Source organism: Maylandia zebra, unplaced genomic scaffold, assembly GCF_041146795.1.
Source record: "Maylandia zebra isolate NMK-2024a unplaced genomic scaffold, Mzebra_GT3a scaffold02, whole genome shotgun sequence".
Lineage (NCBI taxonomy): Eukaryota > Metazoa > Chordata > Actinopteri > Cichliformes > Cichlidae > Maylandia > Maylandia zebra.
This window is the reverse complement of record NW_027490032.1, coordinates 717,990-738,617: the sequence shown is the minus strand read 5'-3', so window position 1 is coordinate 738,617 and position 20,628 is coordinate 717,990. Positions and strand designations below refer to the sequence as shown.

Sequence of the window (20,628 nt, the reverse complement as noted above, 5' to 3'; positions counted from 1 at the left end):
AGTCTGTTGTACTCATATATTGGGAACCTTGTACCGTCTTTGTGTCGCAGGGTGTCTTTTCCTTGCTTGAAGATCATAGTTGCTCCATTTGAGGTAGCTGCTTTCACAGAGAAGATGTCTTCTGGATACGATGGGATGTACAGTGCCTGTTTCAAGGTTGTTTTGTGGCACTGCCCCCTGCTGTCCATCAAGCAAAACTCTGCCTCCCCTCTTTGCTCTGCAACTCCAGTGCACTTGGTGCCGTCAGCCAACTCTACGTAGTGTGACTTGGGCTGGAAACTGTCGTCGAATCTCCTGAACTTCGTTATATCTGTAACAATATGCAAAGTTGCCCCTGTGTCCACCATCAGACCCTTTTTGTTGACGCCATGCTCTGACTGGAACACTGCACCCTCACTGCTTACCCGGAATGCGTAGTCTTTGCTACCCCACTCCTCGGAAACTTTCCGTGCATTGTCTTGCCGCCGTTTCCGTCTGCATGTTGAGTCCCGATAGGTGGTGCTTTTACACTCGCTACACCACTGCTTGCGCTGACACGTCCTGGCTTTGTGTCCCTTTAGTCCGCATCTGAAACACATTATGTCTGCGTTGCCGGCCCCACGGTCATTCAATTTTTCAAACGTGGGATTGTCGCTCGGTCGTGCACGTGCTTTCATGATGTTGTCATCTGACGCTGCGGCGCGCATTTTCTCTGTGTCTTCAAAGCTTCGCAGTTTAGTTTTAAATTCAGCAAAAGTCACTTCAACTTCACTTTGTGTGACATGGATCGCAAACGGTTTGAACGATTCTGGCAGTCCCTTCAAAACCATTGCTACCAATAGCCCATCACTCAAAGTTTCACCAGCATTCCTCAGGGATGTGATTATTGTCTCTGCTCGTATCACATACTCAGTCACACTCTCACTGCTGGACTTTTGGAGCGAAGTGAGTTCTGTATACAGGCTAATTATACGAGGCTTTCCTTTACCTGCATAATAGTTTCTTAGAATCCCCAGTGCCTTCCGTCCATCATCCGCTGCTTCTTGCATAACAAGAGACAAACTTTTGTCATCCAGAAACTGGATCAGCTCCGCGTAGGCCTCTGCATTCTTTGCTCTCTCTTCTTCTCCCTCCGCGTCGGTAGGCTGCTTCAAAATAATGTCTCTTAAACCTTGCAGACGAAGGTGGCCCAAAAATTTCGTCTCCCATAGTTCGTAATTCTTTTCGTCTCCATCAAAAACTAGCCGAGCCCAACGGCTATTTGACTCAGCGGCTCGTCGGCTCATGGCGCTAGCATGGTATGCTAATCCTCACCGAGTGCGCAGTACGTCGCAGCGTTTCTCTCGGTGGCAAAACCACATGGACTCTTTTGGAAAACTTCTTAGCTTCCTGGGCCCATAACCTGTTGGCAGAGGTATGAAAATGCGCAGTAAAATCTGACGTGCATAGCTAACTTCATCAACGACATTTTGGGAGGAATAATCACACATCAGCCTTCGGCCATTTTTGATGAACGCATACGCCCCCTAGAGCGCGCTAACTTTATTAACAGCCACACAAATGTAAAGCACACATCAAACATAAATAAACCATTTGACTGTCTCCATAATTGAGAGCATTTTCTCTTCTTATTTCTCTTCTTCCTTCCATCCCATCATTTCATATATCACTCTCCACTTGCTGTCTATCTGAGAACAAGGCACAACTTGCTATTGCAATAAACTATAATCTAATTATCCACACCTAACAACTCTTGCACGTAATCTATAATAAAATGATGACAGAAAAATGTTATAGCACTGCCTTTAGTAGCCTCACACAGCTCCTACTGTTCCCTCCTCATGTCCTTACCAGGCATGTCTGGACAATGTTATATCATGAGTAATATTTTTTTTAAAAATCCATCTAAATAAAACACACACATGCACGCACACACAGTGACATTTTAGATCTTCTTCAGAATACTGTATATACTATGGGCATCATGGTGCTAATCCAGAATCCTTACATTATTATTTATTACTAGAGCTACAATAATAAAGCAATGAGGAGGGGGAAGTAATAAATATGAAATAATGTATTTATGATGATTCCATTTGTTTCACTATCCACTCTGTGCAGGGGCAAAGCTTATTACATTTTTAAACTGTAGAGATACAATCATTTTACTGCTGTAAAATCCAAATTTTGTCTTATTTAAAATATAAATCTAATATAATCTGCTTCTTAATGCATGTTCTTTAAAATACAGCGTGTGTTTTTAATATATTATAATTATAATAATGCATAATTATGTGGACATGCATATTAGATCGTTTTTTAGTGAAATATAATCCCTCCAGAAAGGCAGGAAAAGCCCGGAAACTTACTTTAAAACTAAATATGTTCCCTAAAACGGTGACAAAGCTACAGACCCATGACAGCCTTACACAGGTAGCCAGCAGCTATGACCAGCACTACTTGTGCAGTTAATAAAAGGACAGGTAATGTTTGTCACGCTGTTGCACACACAGCACGCTCGTTTGTTTCAGTTCGTCAGTTGCAACAAGACAGCTTACCAACGTGTACGTAATAAGCTGATACTCCTGGGTGCTACACACTACAGTGTACGCTGTACACCTACTTACTGGTTTTGTCGCATCAGTCTGTGTCTCTGAGTTAACTTGTGTTTCTCTTACAGCTCCGGACCGCAACGAATGCGCGTGCTCTTTGTGAGCTCGTTCCCGGCTCGTAACCAGCGCGTTCTGCCGTCAAGGGCGATCATTGGTTAAATGTGATCATGTGACTGATGCAAGCCAAATCCTTTTATTTAGCAAAACTGTGATTGATAGTTAAATATTATTGTTGAGGGGCACAGACAAGACTCCGCACGCACACACACATTAAAAAAAAAAAAAAAAAATTTTTTTTAAAGTTGCCTCAACAAAAGGGCACCTTGGGCACCCATCAGGAAAGGGGCGGGTGCTCAAGCCCCTCTAGCCACCCCCTCTGCACGTGCCTGTCAGGGACTACAACATCTAGTCCTTTTACTGAATCGAATAAATAAATCACTCAAATAAACAAATAGCTCATCCTTCAGCTACCTTTTGACTGCCAATTGACCTTTGACCTTTCTGTTTACATCATTCTCCTCGTGTCTGTGTGGGTTCTCTCTGGGCGCTCCGGCTTAGTCCCACTGCCTAAGACATACGAGTGAAGTTATTTGGTGATTCTCGAGTGACTGTGATTGAGTGTGGATAGTTTGTCTTGCTACAGTGTTTTGTATCGCAGCTTTCACACTAAGCCTGGGATAGTCTCCAGACCCCACTTGAGCATAAAGTGCTAAGTATTTTTTTAAACAGGTCGAAAGTAGTTGTTGTGTGTTTGTTGATGAACCATAACAGGGAGCATCTATTGTTTTTAGCCTATGCTTAACAGGAAACTAACAGCTCTGTGGATTCCAGTTTCTGATGAAAACACTCCAGTGCTTTTTTATTAATAGACATGAGCCTCCAGAATTTAGTCCATCGTCCTCAGCCTCTCCAGCTTTTTATATACAGATGTAAATTGACTGATACTAAAAAGAGCACATAGATATAGATAAAGGACATGAATGATTTTTGTATCTTATTCAAATCAGCCGCAGAGGTAGCTTTCAGGCTGTATAACTTGCATTGATGTCCTCTGTGTGTTTTGTTCCGCAGGGATAAATTGGTATGCACTCTACTCAACAGTGAGGAAAAAAACACCACTTATTCACAAATAGTGAAAGACAAGAGAAACAAATCAAAGTCAACAGGTGCGGCTTCTCTCCTTTGTCTCTGTCATTGTTCCGAATCAGAACAAGATCCCAGCACGTTGATATTTTAGTCAGTATCAAAAGGACACTGATCAATGGCCCATTCACAGTCCCATTCACAGAGAGTTGGGGAATGGCTGCAATCACAGCATTGTAAGATGGTGACAGATGTACCCTTAGGCTCTTTTCACATAAATGGTCTCCATGACTTTCTGCTCAAACCAGCTTTCATGTGTACATCCTCATCATTGAAAGAGTGTCCACTGGCCTGTAGCCATATATAGACTGTGACGTTTTGGCATTTGTGCCGGGGCGCTCGATTCTTGGGGCAGACCAGTTTTTTGCGAAGCATATTTTGGGGTTTTGCGTCAGTATTGAAAAAGCTGAGATGCACTTTCTTTAATTAGTGGAGCAGGAAAAAGAAAACACCAAGAACTGTGTTTAAACCTGTTAAATTGACATAATGATGTTTGTCTTTCCAGAGTTTCCATCAGAGCCAGATGCCATCTCCCCCCTAAAAGATGTAGTGCACCAGTCCAACCACTGCTGTCCAGCTGAGGGTCTCGAATCCGTCCACCCAACACCTCAGATAATAATTACTTGTATAACCGATTAGTAGATATCTTCTGTTCTTTACATGGAGTTACAGTCACACAACTTTTGTGAGACAAGAAAATCAATTCAACAGTGAAAAAGATTTTTTATTAAAAAAAACCTTTAAAAATGTAAATGCTAAAGACTAAAACAAAAAGCAATAATAATAATTGTCTTTATTCAAATCAATTCAATTCAATTTTATTTATATAGTGCCAAATTACAACATAAGTCGCCTCAAGGCGCTTCATAGATACAGAGAAAAACCCAACAATCATATGACCCCCTATGAGCAAGCACTTTGGCAACAGTGGGAAGGAAAAACTCCCTTTTAACAGGAAGAAACCCCCGGCAGATCCAGGCTCAGGGAGGGGCGGCCATCTGCTGCGACCGGTTGGGGTGAGAGAAGGAAGACAGGATAAAAGACATGCTGTGGAAGAGAGACAGAGATTAATAACAGATATGATTCAATGCAGAGAGGTCTGTTAATACATAGTGAGTGAGAAAGGTGACTGGAAAGGAAAAACTCAATGCATCATGGGAATCCCCCGGCAGCCTATGTCTATTGCAGCATAACTAAGGGAGGATTCAGGGTCACCTGGTCCAGCCCTAACTATATGCTTTAGCAAAAAGGAAAGTTTTAAGCCTAATCTTAAAAGTAGAGATAGTGTCTGTCTCCCGAATCCAAACTGGAAGCTGGTTCCACAGAAGAGGGGCCTGAAAACTGAAGGCTCTGCCTCCCATTCTACTTTTAAATACTCTAGGAACAACAAGTAGGCCTGCAGAGCGAGAGCGAAGTGCTCTAATAGGGTGATATGGTACTACAAGGTCATTAAGATAATCCCATCTGCCGGTGGATCACTGACTTCCTGACGGACAGGAAGCAGCACGTGAGGCTGGGGAAGAATGTCTCGGACTCCCGGACCATCAGCACCGGCTCCCCTCAGGGCTGTGTTCTTTCTCCTCTGCTCTTCTCCCTGTACACCAACTGCTGCACCTCCACCCACCAGTCTGTCAAGCTAATCAAGTTCGCAGATGACACCACCGTCATTGGGCTCATCTCTGACGGGGATGAGTCTGCCTACAGGAGGGAGGTTGAACGCCTGGTGTCTTGGTGCAGCCACAACAACCTGGTGCTGAATGCCCAGAAGACAGTGGAGATTATTGTGGACTTCAGGAAGCACACAGCCCCACTCCCCCCCATCATCCTGACTGACACCCCCATCACCTCTGTGGACTCATTCCGCTTCCTGGGTACCACCATCACCCAGGACCTGAAGTGGGAGCCCACCATCACCTCCGTCATCAAGAAAGCCCAGCAGAGGATGTACTTCCTGAGGCAGCTGAAGAAATTCAACCTGCCAACACGGACGATGATGCAATTCTACACTGCAATCATCGAGTCCATCCTCACCTCCTCCATCACCGTGTGGTACGCTGGAGCCACTATCAGGGACAAACAGAGACTGCAGCGTGTTGTGCGCTCTGCTGAGAAGGTGATTGGCTGCAGACTCCCATCTCTGCAGGACCTGTACACCTCCAGGACACTGCGGCGTGCAGCCCGGATCTCAGCTGACCCCTCTCACCCGGGACACAGTCTGTTTGACCTGCTCCCCTCAGGCAGGAGGCTCCGGTCCATTCGCACCAGAACCTCTCGCCACAAGAACAGTTTCTTCCCCTCTGCTGTTGGACACATGAACAATAACCACATGACTGTCCCCGCCACTAACACATGACCCTACGCTGTGTCACTGCATCATTTCATGTTTGGCCCTGATCACCACCTGCACTCATGTATATATCTTTCTACGCAGCACTTTTAATTCTTATTCTCATGTATATATCTCATGTATATCTCATGCACATATCTTTCTACGTAGCACTTTTAATTCTTATTCCTACTTTTATTTTTTCATGTCTATTTAAGTGCTATTTATGACACTATGTTTGCACTTAAGCACCGCAGCAATTTCCTAATGTTGTAAACCTGCACTCATGTATATATCTTTCTACGTAGCACTCATAATTCTTATTCTCATGTATATATGTTTGGCACTGATCACCACCTGCACTCATGTATATATCTTTCTACGTAGCACTCATAATTCTTATTCTCATGTATATATTTCATGTATATCTCATGCACATATCTTTCTTTCTACATAGCACTTTAATTCTTATTGTCTGCACTGAAGCACCGCAGCAATTTCCTAATGTTGTAAACCTCAACATCTGGCAATAAACCCATTCTGATTCTGATTCTGATTCTGATAAGATGGGGCCTGATTATTTAAGACCTTGTATGTGAGGAGCAGGATTTTGAATTCAATTCTGGATTTAACAGGAAGCCAATGAAAGGAAGCCAAAACAGGAGAAATATGCTCTCTCTTTCTAGTCCCTGTCAGGACTCTTGCTGCAGCGTTTTGGATTAGCTGAAGGCTTTTCAGTGAGTTTTTTGGACATCCTGATAATAATGAATTACAGTTGTCCAGCCTGGAAGTAATAAATGCATGAACTAGTTTTTCAGCGTCACTCTGAGACAGGATATTTCTAATTTTAGAGATGTTGCGCAAATGGAAGAACGCAGTCTTACATATTTGTTTAATATGTGCATTGAAGGACATGTCCTGGTCAAAAATGACTCCAAGGTTCCGACGGCGTTACTGGAGGCCAAGGTAATGCCATCCAGAGTAAGAAACTGGTTAGATACCATATTTCTAGGCTTTTCAGGGCCGAGTACAATAACCTCAGTTTTATCTGAATTAAGAAGCATAAAGTTAGCGGCCATCCAGGTCTTTATGTCTTTAAGACATTCCTGCAGTTTAACTAATTGGTGTGTGTTATCTGGCTTCATGGACAGATAGAGCTGGGTGTCATCTGCATAGCAGTGAAAATGTATGCTATGTCTTCTAACGATGCTGCCCAAGGGAAGCATGTATAATTTAAACAGAATTGGTCCTAGCACTGAACCCTGTGGAACTCCATAATTAACCTCAGTGTGTGAAGAGGACTCTCCATTTACATGCACAAATTGGAGTCTATTAGATAGATATGATCAGTGTTGGGACTAACGCGTTATTAAGTAACGCGTTACAGTAACTACGTTATTATTGTGGTAACGAGCACGGCAACTAGTTATTATGCCAAAATCAGGAACGCGTTACTCGTTACTGGGATTTAGATAGGGTCGTTACTTTGTGTGGTGGCTATCGCGGAGGTTCCACAGATTCAGTAACATTAGAAAGTGGTAGCCAGCAGGTGGATGAAGGAAAAGGGACGCAGAAGGAAAAGAGAGCCGAGGCGGCCGCCGGTCCAAGTGTGAACTGAACTTCAGGTAAGAAGTTATGACCTGCAGTCTCTCTGGGTAAGATATAAACCAAATTTAGGTGGAGTTTATTTTTGTTATGGTGACTTTTTCTGTACTGTGTGCTAGCTAGCATGACGTAGTTTCTATACAGCTGGGTGGGTGCTATGAAGTTAATGATGTTGCACTTTATTTTGTTCATAAGTTATTAGAGTTGCCAACCGTCCCGTCTGGTATTCAGAGAAAATATTACGCGTTTCGTATTGAGGTGAAAAGGAACAGTTTGTCCCGTAATTCAGCTACAATGAAAAAGACACAAAGCTGGAGTTATTCTGTGTCTTTGCTGCACAGCTGCCTCTTCTTCTTTCATTCTCCCCCCTCCCTCTCCTGTTTCTACTTCAATCATGAAAACTGATCAATGATCAGCTGATCGGCTTTTCTCTCTTGTTTGTTTATCGCTCACTTTGCGCCGAAAGAGGAAACCAGCGGATGTCGCGCTAAACAACAGCAGCACTTTTAAGCTTGATCAGCTATTGTTAGAATTTATTTAATATTAATTTCTATCAGCTGATGTTTGCTGGAGCCACAGCTGCAAAAAAGCTGCTGGTCATGATATCGGTTTGGTTATCTGGTGAGAGGGAAACATGAAGATGAAACCAGGAGATGTCCTTACTGGATCATCAGAGCTGAACAGGTGATGGAGAAACAGGTTTACCTTTTAGGTGACATGAATGAGTTGAAGGGAAGTTATGAACTGTTTCTGAGAGACAAATAACCCCAGGATCCTTTTTTAGGTAGCTGACAGCTGGTAACTGTGCAGGTGCGGATCTAGCAAAGTGTTGCCAGGGGGGCAGGTAGGGCATTAACAGGGAAAGGGGGGCACAAAGAAATACTTTTCTTTCTTATTCTCATTTAAAATGTCTCGGTTTTAAAAAATAATTATCTGAATCTTACAACAAACGATTGTTAGATTGATACATATATACCATCAAAACAGTGTACATCACTGTCACAACAGTGTTTATTTTCATTCAAAGGCTTTATGATTTTTCCTATAATGGTTGGCCAGTCTCTAGTCAAAATACCCGGGCCAATTTTCTGTCCCAGTCCAGCCCTGTATGCGGCTCATCTGCAGTCTGGTGTTACCTACATCTTCCTATTCAGAAGGCAGAATTTCCGAGTTCTGAGTACAATCGAAAGCACCACGACTGCAGTTTTTGTGTTGGATGTAAAAGGCGCACATGACGCTGTGACGTAGGCTAGAATCATGGCAGCAGTCAATGACGGTCCAGGCGTGGGATTTCTCTCGTGGAAATATGCACATTATCTTTTCCTTTCTATTGGTAGGTGGCACAGTGCACTTGTGGCAAGTAAGCAAGCTAGAAGACTGGCAAAGTTATGGAAGCAACACATTAACAAGAGAATTCTGAGTAAAACCAAAGTTACTTTCCCTAGTAACTAGTTACTTTGAAAGTAACGAGTAACTTGAAGTAACTGAGTTACTTTTGAGAAAAGTAACTAGTAATGTAACTAAGTTACTATTTTAAAGTAACTTACCCAACACTGGATATGATACAAACCACTGCAGTGCAGTCCCTGTAATACCTACAGCATGTTCTAATCGCTCTAATAGGATATTATGGTCAACAGTATCGAACGCTGCACTAAGGTCTAGCAGGACAAGCACAGAGATGAGTCCACTGTCAGAGGCCATAAGAAGATCATTTGTAACCTTCACTAAAGCTGTTTCTGTGCTGTGATGAGCTCTGAAACCTGACTGAAACTCTTCAAATAAACCATTCCTCTGCAGATGATCTGTTAGCTGTTTGACAACTACTCTTTCAAGGATTTTTGATATGAAAGGAAGGTTGGAGATTGGCCTATAATTAGCTAAGACTGCTGGGCCTAGAGATGGCTTTTTGAGTAAAGGTTTAACTACAGCTAGCTTGAAGGCCTGTGGTACATAGCCGATCATTAGAGATAGGTTGATCATATTTAAGATCGAAGAATTAATTAATGGCAGGACTTCTTTGAGCAGTTTTGTAGGAATGGGGTCTAAAAGACACGTTGATGGTTTGGAGGAAGTAATTATTGAAGTTAACTCAGAAAGATCAATTAGAGAAAAAGAGTCTAACTTAACATCAATGGTACTAAGAGTAGCTGTAGATAATATTACATCTGTGGGATGATTATTGGTAAATTTTTGTCTAATGATAAGATTTTTATTTGTGAAGAAGTTCATGAAGTCATTACTACTTAACGTTAAAGGGATGCTTGGCTCAGTAGCGCTCTGACTTTTTGTCAGCCTGGCTACAGTGCTGAAGAGAAACCTGGGGTTGTTCTTAGTTTCTTCAATCAGTGATGAATAGAAAGATGTTCTGGCTTTGCGGAGGGCTTCCTTATAAAGCAGCAAACTATTTCTCCAGGCTAAATGATGATCCTCTAAATTTGTAACACGCCATTTCCTCTCCAGATTACGAGTCATCTGCTTTAGGGTACGTGTTTGAGAATTATACCACGGAGTCGGGTACTTCTGATTAGAGACCTTAGTTTTCACAGGAGCTACAGTATCCAGAGTCGTACGTAGTGAGGAGGTGAAATTATTAACAAGATAATCGACTTCTGTTGGGGTAGCGTTCAGATAGCTGCTCTGCTCTATGTTGGTACAGGGCATTGAAGATGTTAACAGTGGGTGGATTATATTCTTGAACTTAGTTACAGCGCTTTCAGAAAGACATCTACTTTGATAAAGTCTACTCTCCACCGCTGTGTAATCAATTATTGTAAATGTAAATGTTATCAGGAAATGATCAGACAGGAGAGGGTTTTCAGGAAACACTGTTAAATGTTCAGTTTCTATGCCATATGTTAAAACAAGATCTAGAGTGTGATTAAAGTGGTGGGTGGGTTCTTTTACATTTTGAGAGAAACCAATTGAGTCTAATAACAGATTAAATGCCATGTTGAGGCTGTCATTTTTAGCATCTACATGGATGTTAAAATCACCCACAATAATTATTTTATCTGAGCTCAGAACTAAATTAGATATAAAGTCTGAGAAATCAGACAGAAACTCTGTGTAAGGCCCAGGTGGACGATAGATGATAACAAGTAGGACTGGTTTCTGAGTTTCACAGCTGGGGTGGACAATGTTAAGCATCAGGCTTTCAAATGAATTAAAAGTCTGTCTTTCATTAATTAATAGGCTGGTGTGAAAAATTGCTGCCACACCGCCCCCTCGGCCTGTGCTTCGAGATTTCTGGTAGTTAGAATGACTCGGGGGTGTTGATTCATTTAAACTAACATAATCATCCTGCTGCAACCAGGTTTCTGTAAGGCAGAGTAAATCAATTTGTTGATCAATTATTAAGTAATGTACTAGCAGAGTCTTGGAGGAGAGAGACCTAATATTTAATAATCCACATTTCACTGTTTTACTCTTTGGTTCAGATGTGGATACTGTATTGTTCTTTCTTTGTAATTGTTTATGTTTAAGTTGTTTGTTGCTGGTTTTTAGTTTGTTTTTTGTCTGTTTGGGAGCTGACACAGTCTCTATGGAGATGGGTTTTTTGGGGGGGTAGCAGGAGGAGAGAAGCTGTAGAGAGGCGTGTAAGACTGCAACTCTGCTTCCTGGTCCCAACTCTGGATAGTCACCACAGCAATTATCTGGTTTCTCTGCAGGATCGGTTAGCTTTGGTCTCATTTCTTTGTTCTTATTTGTGCGGTTCTGTGGGTTTTACAAAGATTTCTGATCAAAATTTGAGGCGTTGTGGCAAACCCGTGCGCACTTCTCTTCACTTTAACCAGACTGTAAACAGCATGAACATCATTCAGAAGGTCGACAGTGCACAGAATATATTTAGAACAAACTGAACGTGTCTATTTGTACATTTTGATTCAAGGAAAGTGAATTTATGAGACTTTACTTCAGTTGTTTTTCAAACTAAGCATGCCTCCATAGTATTAATCTTTCGAATTATGCAGCTGCACACATTCATCTTAGCTTGTTTTTCAGTGTCAGTGGATACAGGGTATAGATTTTCTTTTAAACTTCTATGGCTGATTGCTTTGCTCCTACATTGTTCTTCAATTTATTGCTATTATGTCAGTTTTATCAAAGAAAAAGAAGTAAATATTACATATATTGTGAGCATGTCTTGGTCTCTCAGTTGGATACTTGAACATATTCTTTTGTTATTGCAAAATTCAAACTAGACCTGATCTGATTTACAGTCTCCAAGGTGAAGCTTGAGCACCCCCTTATTATGCAGCTCCACCAAGTGGGAAAACTCATTTGGCATTGCATGGACTTTCCTATCATAGGGTACATTATTATAGTAGTGGTTAGTCAGGGGTAAGAGTTTATCTGGGTGATTACTAAATGGCCAGAATCCATACAAATGCACCGTTTCACAAAATTCCAGTGCCAGGGTAGTCAGATATAATCCAGTGCTAGGTCGATGTTCCTTTAACCCCAGAGATTCCCAGAATTTGACCAGTCTTTCGAGATACCTAGGGTTTATGAAGATTGGTTGGATAGGGATATCCATGTCCTCAATGGCATACACAGCCCGCTGACACGCTGGGCGAGTACCACCATAGGAGAAGCAAGGAAAGAGAAGCAGGGAGTTGCCATACTGTTGGAGACTGTCTGCAAACGCCCGGCGACGTCCCGTCAGTGACCCATACCTGCAAATTAATGCATGACTTAAAGCAACAAGACATAAACTAACAAGTCGGTTCAATGTCGGGTTCATTAATTGCTCACTTTTGCATGAAGATGCTTGGGTTTGCTGTCACAAGGTTAGTCTTCCTGCCGACATCATTGTGAAATTCATTTTCCAGAGGAGGAAGGTTGCACCTGAAAAAACATGAAATATTACTTACAGAGAGAAGAGTCCTCATCACGATTTCCATTCCTTACATTGAACATCTTTCTCACCTAATAACAAAATCAGCTGAATCAATCATTTTTCCACAGCCGCTGTTTGTTAGAATCCCACCGCTCCCAACAATTGAACAAGTGTCCCATCTCTTTTTTGAGAAAGGATTCTCCTGGAAGTGACATCAGCAGATTATAAATAACAAAGAGCAACATTTACAGTGCTTGTAACATACAGTGTGTGAAAGACAACTACTCATTGTATTTAGGAACTGATTTAATTTAATCCTTTAAGGGTGATGACAAAACGTAGTCATATCATGTTTTCCTGAGTGACAATGCCATTGTTGGATTCATTGCAATTGATGCTCAGCTGTAATCTTGATAAATTAAATACAAGTGAGAAAAAAAATAAAAGAAAGCATAAAAAGTGTAAGATTAGTTTTGGTGTTGAGATGAAAGATTTGCAAGACAGTAAAAACTTAAGGCGTGGAAAAATCAGAGACAGATAAAGTTCACAACAGTCCATAACAGTGATTTTATGAGAAACCAAACACAGACAAAAGGAGACAAAACTGAGATTAAGTCAGAGTATTTTTTATTAAGGCATATTTACAAAACTAGGAAAAACAAAGATAACAAAACTAAACTGAGGAACATTTAAATTAGGTATTTAAATAAATAAACACAAACCCTTGAAGGGTAGGAAGAAACCTTGGTATATCGTGGAAACAAGAAAACATGAGGAGGTAGTCACTGGAGGAAAACTGGAGGAACACAGGAGGAAATGAAGCTGAAAATATTTTTCAACTTATCTTTGCTAACAGCATGACTCAGATATTCTAGGATCTGGATATAATAGTTCCAGCCAATTCAAGAAGTCAAGACAGATTCCTTAAATTTAGGCAGTCCTTCAAAGTAGCAAATGATCCTGATGTCTCTGATCAGGGTAAACAAATGATGCCCTCTGGAAAGTGAGAGCTCTCTTAAATGTGACAAGATGGACTCAGTCTGCCGAGACCATGGAGGAATGACTGTCTTCATACATCTGTACCAAATCACAACTTCAGAGTGGTCTGTTCATCTGGACGTAGCGCTTTTAGTGGGAGGTAAGTGGGTGGTACTTTAAGAGCCATATATTTTATGAGGTGCTCTGAGGAGCTTGGAAAGGAAAGCGTCTGGACTTCTTTAAGCTGCTTGAAGACGTTTCACCTGTCATCCGAGAAGCTTCTTTAATTTAAGGTCAAATGGTGGAGAGTCCCAGATTTAAGCCCTATGGGAGTGTCCCCCCAAAAGGGACAATGGACCCCCTGTTGATTCTCTACTTAATCACACGAGTCAAGGTGTGAAAACAGGTGTAGGCCACGATTAGCCAAGGTTTCTTAGGGGACACTCCCATGGGGCTTAAATTCTCTATGCCTCACTCAGCCATCTGTCAAAAAATGCATGATCATTGTTAGTGCAATGGTGATGTGGGAACAGGATGTGTGTGTGAACTCAAAAGTCCCAGGTTGATAATTGGGTTCATCTGAATATTTGCTTTTCAGTTGGTGAAACATTTTACCACTCATCCAAGTGACTTCTTCATTCTCAGCTGACTGCAGGTTTCCTCAAACTTAAACAGTACCTTTGCATAAATATCAAAACACTTTAATGATTGTTATGATCCAATAGACCAAAGGCATTAGAATCATTCACACGGAGCTCTGGAATGGCTGAAATCACACCATTATAAAAGTCTCAAAAGAGTTACCCGTAGATCCAGCTGGAATTTATTTTTATCCTTACGGCTATTATGTCAAAATTAACATCACGTTTGTTTTATCCTTTACCACACACAGTTATGTATTGTAGACAGTGTTGGGGAGTAACGGAATACATGTACCGCCGTTACGTATTTAGAATACAAAATATGAGTAACTGTATTCCGTTACAGTTACCGTTTAAAAAGGTGGTATTCAGAATACAGTTACTTTGTTGAAATAAATGGATTACACTGCGGTACTTTCCTGTTTCATTTTGTCGCGGGTCAGGACTGTTTGGGTTTTGTTTGACAGCTACGTTCTGTTGTTCCAGGCGGCAGCGTTACGGTTGCCATGGTTACAGGGCGACGCTCTCTCTCTCTTTCTGCGACTGTGTGTTTCCTGGGTGAGAGAGCGCCTTTTTGTTGTTGTTGTTGTGCTAAGCTAACAGGCAGAATGCTACAAGCATAGCTCTAAAGAATGTAGCATCATGGGCAGTATAGTCCGTGTTGCAGGGAGAATGGACTGCCATACACGTTATGTGTCTGTGAGCGCGAGGAGGGAGAAAAAGGCGAGTGGAAAGGTACGAGTTGTCGTCGAGGAAAAACGGGAGCTGGAAACATGTAAATATAATAATAACCACTGCAGCCAAGAAGAGTGCCTGACGAGCCCAGTTGTAAGTAAGCTATTAAGACTCGACTGTACACCGTGTTCGTGTTTTCCTCCGAAAACAATAAGTTCCGTTGGAGCAGTCTTTCAACGCCTCTCTCTGTCTCTCGCAAGAAAAATTGACCCACACAACAAAGTAAAGCTAGTTTTCGGCTACGAGCCGACAGGGACCCCGCCGTATTAGTCAGAGGTCCCTTTACTACAGTTCGGAGTCGCGGAATAGTAATAAATCACACAGCAATAGTACATTCACGTTGTTGTAAAAAGCACGATAATATATTAAGTAATCCAAAGTATTCAGAATACGTTACTCTCATTGAGTAACGTAACGGAATACGTTACAGAATACATTTTGGGGCATGTATTCTGTATTCTGTAGCAGAATACATTTTAAAAGTAACCTTCCCAACACTGATTGTAGACTAGTAAGAAGTGTTGGAAGTAGTCTATAACACTGACAACAACAGGCACAGACAGAAGCTCCTTCTGTGAGGAATTTGAGGGGGATGGTCTGCCTGGACTGCTGATGGCACCAGAAGGTACAAAACTTTAAGACTGACTCTGTTAGAAGAAAGAGGCCCATAAAGAAGCTCTCTTCCCCACTTTCCTTTTCCTTCCCCCCTCCCTATCTCTGTATGCAGGCCTGACCAGAGTGCAAGAGGTGGTTGCTATGGTAATGGGATTTTTTTTTTCTTGAAAAAGGCTCATGTCTATATAAGGAGACGTATAGAGAGAGGTACAAGAAACCTGAGCAGATATCAGACTTAAGGCCACCCTCAGTTGTTTCAACCAAGCATGTTAAGATTCTGTTTAAAGGCGTACACTGCCTGGGTGTGGTGCTCTTTGTTCATTTGGGTCTCCTGAGTGAGCACAGACAAGGCAGCCGTTTTAACCTTGAGCCTTGAATTGGTTAATAAATTTAATAAAATAAAATGTACTTTGAGCACATTTGTCTTCTTCCTCAGAAACCCAACAATTTTGTAAAACCTTTGGCCCGCTCTTGTCTGTCAGATGACGATTATGTTGTCCGCACTAAGCGACACGACCGCCTTCCTCTCCTCCATGGATGCTGGAACATTTGCATTGCTGAGGAGGCCAAAACCATCATTCGCAGTTGCTCTGCGTCCACATCCACAGTGTTGGTTCAGGTTTCTGAATCTGTGGCTGCGATCAGCTCCACTAGTGGAATTTGTCTCTACATCACAGCAAAGTTCAACATTTTTGCAAGAGAATTTTCTCTACTTGATTTAGTTGCCTCTCAGACAATTTTTTCACCCACTTGTACACATCCTGAGTGTGAGTCTGCTAAACAAGTAAACCAAACCTTTATTTCTTTCTGGCTGGTCTTAGACTTTTAATTGTGGGCTGGTCAAAGGTCCCCTTTTCACGTGTCTTCTTAACTAAAACTAGTTTAAGCATATTGACAGGAAAATTTGTTTAGCCGTTTCGTTTAGCAAATGGCTCTTAGCCTTGACTGAAGAGCTTGTTTAAAGACCTTTAGGAGTAATCCTGCCTCATCTGCATTCGAGGATAAATAGCAGCTGTTTCCTGTAGTCTGCCATCTTCCATGCTCGTACTCACATACTAGCTTCAGGCAGTTTTATTTATTCCATCCATCCATCCATTCGCTTCCGCTTATCCTTTTCAGGGTCGCGGGGGGCGCTGGGGCCTATCCCAGCTGTCATAGGGCGAGAGGCAGGGTACATCCTGGACAGGTCGCCAGTCTGTTGCAGGGCCAACACACAGGGACAGACAACCATTCGCACTCACATTCACTCGCACATTCACACCTAGTGACAATTTGGATTATCCAATTAACCTGTCCCCACAAGCTGCATGTCTTTGGACGGTGGGAGGAAGCCGGAGTACCCGGAGGGAACCCACGCAAACACGGGGAGAACATGCAAACTCCACACAGAAAGACCCCGGCCTGATGCTGGAATTGAACTCAGGACCTTCTTGCTGTGCGGCAACAGTGCTAACCACCGTGCCACCATGCTGCCTATTTATTTATTATTAACCAGAAATTCACATAAAAATAAAACTCAACCATCAATCAATAATATCAGGATGTTAGGTCTTACTTGAATCTTTGGTAATTCTCCTCATGCTTTTCCCATGCTGGATTGTAGAGGTTTTTCACTTCATCAATGACTTCCCTGTAATGCACAAGCATTCCAGTACATTTAGTAACCTTCCTGCACTGGGTGTCTGTGAAGGTTCTCAGTCATCCAGGTCATCGTAGTCTAAGGAGCTTGAAAAGAAAAGCGTCTGGACTTTTAAAATTTTTCTTTAAGATGTTTCACCTCTCACCCGAGAAGCTTCTTCAGTTCAAAGAGCAAATGGTGGATGTGGTGGCAGTGTCCCCCAAGGGGGGGGGGTCATGTTGACCATGTTGACGTCTTCAAGAAAAATAAAGAAGTTCTGACACTTTTCTTTCCAAGCTCCTTAGACCTACTCCTTCCTGCAGGGGGCTTACATGACTTAATCTTGACATAAAAATTGTAATTTTTTAATGAACAAGTCATGGCAATGTTTGCTCTTACTTGCAGCCTTTACAAAGTTCAGAGGGCTTTGGGGCACTTCTTTGAGGATTTGGTCGGTGAAGTTCGACAAAACTGTGAGAAACAAATAAGAGATAAAATTATGACTCTTTCTTGACCCCTTCTTTGGTCTTGTTTTTGTTTTTTCTGTTGTTCTTGTTTTGTTTACATCTCACGGGAGGTAATTTGTGATTTTAACTCATTTATTAAATCTGATCCCTGTTCTTATGTATGTTAAATATTTAAGATATTATTAGAGGGGTCTATGAGTTGTTGGAAATTTAAAGATTACAAGTAATGCCTTAATTCACTTGAGAGATGTTTGTATCAGATATTGTATCTATACACAATGAGGTTTTTGTTTGTTTGTTTTGTTTTGTTTTTTAATAGTCTTAAATGTCAACTCGAATATACCAACTGTGTTATTGGCAACTGCTGTGCTATAAAGCACAGACAGTTTGGTGCAGGCTAAACAGAATAGTATAGAATAGAATAATCCTTTAATTGTCCCCACAAGGGGAAATTTAGTTAGTCTGCAGTATTGCTGTTGTTGATGTTGAGCTATTTAAAATAGTATTTCTTACAGTCACTGTTGATATTGATTATATATAGCCATATAGGAATGCTAAATGGGGAAAAAATATTGAATATCGTGAATTTTGTGTATCGTTGCACCCCTAATACAAAAAAAATGTTCATGCTTTTTTAATTTTTCACTTATTAAAATATACATTTTATCTCAAAAGTACAGTTTTTAAATTTAATGTTGCTGAAACAACAAAGTAATAAAAAAATAAATCTATCTGATGGAGAAATCACTCATCTTTGGAAAAGAGAGTTTATTACAGAGAAATGGCTCTTTCCAAAGTAAAAGCTATACTATACGCTTCTTCTGGGCTATATTCTCAGCAGCATATTAAACATATCAGGTCCCCATAAGGAGGATCATGTGCTAACGGCTGTCTAAATGACTTGGGTAAAGTTTGTAGCATGCATGCTTGTTGTTTTTGTCTGCTTCCACTTGTCTTTGCACTAGGATGCTGTTGGAGTAAATGTGCAGTCATATTCATTTTGTTCCCACTAGTGCTGTCAGCGTTAAATCTCCGTTAACGAGCTACCGCGTTAACGGAGTTTGCTCGTTAACGTGTTGGCCCTCCAGCCCCATGCACGGGGCGATTTGGCGTTGTGGCATTAACATCATTTCAGATTAATGCTGACAGCACTAGTGGGAACACAACGAATATGACTGCACACTCTTGGGCTACAGCAACATCTGAAGGTTCAGTACCTCTTTGTAGATTCCCCACTTTGTGGTTTCTCAGCTCTTTACAACACCATACTATATATGAGTTTGTATTTCACTTTACATTTTACGTCTGCCTTTCTTTCAAAATGAATCCTAACTAAAAAAAAAAGTATTGTCAAAAGAAATTAAGTGCAGCCAAGTTAATTAGAAATATACTTTTGTGTAATACTACGTAATATACAAGTTATTCATGTCCAGTTATTTACAAATCAGTACCAATAATGTTGTGTAGTCAGAGTAAACCGGTCATGTGACTCTAACCTTATTTTCACTGCACAACAAAACTCGTATCAAAAGAACAATGTAAACAAAACAAACATACCAAATACTGTTATTCCCTTAGAAGGAAATACAGAGTGAGAGCTGAGGTTTGTGGTTACGTGTGAAAGAATGAATGACAAAGACATGAAGACATGTACTTCAGCTTTTACCAGAGTATTTTTTAACAAATATGAAATGTGTATTTCTACTTAAACTAAGCATGTTTGTATTTCTGCAACCTCAGGCTTATATTAGCATTTTACACAGCTTCCCAGCTGTTGGGAAGCGTTTATCACAGTGCCATAAGCTACTTTTGATCAGAATACTTTGTTTCATGACCTCTTGCTTTTATCTGTAAGATACAAAGGTAATTACTCACCTGTCCTCAAACGCGTACCAGGTAAGAGTGGTCAGCAGACTCCCCAAACAGAGGAGATTGATCACAATCAAGAGCTTTTTCCTCATGTCGCTCTAGTGCTTCACCTTTCTTAACCCTTCGCTTTAACTCAGCTTTTTTTATGTACTTTTACCTCATATGTTGATACGGTTATCTGCCCGGTTTAACTGTCTGGTGGTTTATGATTCATAAAATGAGTAGGCATCCTCAGTTAATCATTACTATAGGAGAAGAAGAAGTCACTTGGATGGGTGACGAAATATTTCTCCCGCTGAAAATGTGTCCAGATGAACAGAATCAACCTTTGGGGATTTTCTTAGCTGGTTGAGCATGCATCAAGATATTTGAGACTCTGTGCCTTATAAAAGCAAAGACAAACAAAAATCACTCACAGGTGATTTGTACAACGGTGGTTTTAGGACAACATCTACATTTCAAAACTGAGTTGCCTCCATGGACATTTTCAGACCTGTTTTGCCAGCTCATGAAATGAACTTTGATTCTGTTTATTCTAGAAATCAAATAATTAAAAAAAAATCTATTTATTTTATTCTAGGTGTACTGACAACTATCAGTGGATTAATTTGATACAAGAAGTAACAACAGACAGAAATAGTACTCGAGAATCTGCCTGTCACGGACCCGGCTCTGGAGGACTCGGGGGTCCGTGAGCAGTCTTGACTGTTGTTGTTGTTGTTGTTGTTATTAGTATTATTATTATTTGGTGATGTGTGTGTTTTTCTGCACAGTGCTGTGTTAGTCTGTGTCCCACTCGTATGTATAGGCAGGGTGTGGGTGTGTAGGTGTGTATGTCTGCGGGTGTGGCTGGAGGATGGAACACAGCCACCTGCAGGCCTGATGGGTGTGGCCCTGTGGGAGGACTGACCACACCTGAAGTTCCTGCCACACCTGTTGGTGATCAGGCTCATCGGGGAGCTACTTAGGAGAGTGTTGGAGCTCCCACTGGCACGGGATCATTGAGTTATCGTACCAAGTTACTGTGTCAGCATATGTCTGTGTTGTTCGTATATGCCCGCCGAGGGTTAGTGTTGACGGCTGCTTCTATGGTTTCCCTGCAGGAGGAAGAGTGGTCCAGAAAGGCAGCACGCACGGGGTGTGCGGAAACACAACAGCGGGGAGCACGAGCACAGACGTCGGAGGGAAGCACGCACA

General features: G+C 41.5%; 1 protein-coding gene and 1 pseudogene across 1 annotated transcript in view; one reads left to right on the top strand and one right to left on the bottom strand.

The window, feature by feature from the left end:
• LOC105940479 (cell adhesion molecule CEACAM20-like) overlaps nt 1-20,628 on the top strand; it is a 49,925-nt gene that overhangs the window by 15,774 nt on the left and 13,523 nt on the right. The gene's annotated exons all lie outside the window — the stretch shown is intronic.
• LOC143415629 (alpha-2,8-sialyltransferase 8E-like) lies at nt 11,867-13,367 on the bottom strand (annotated as a pseudogene).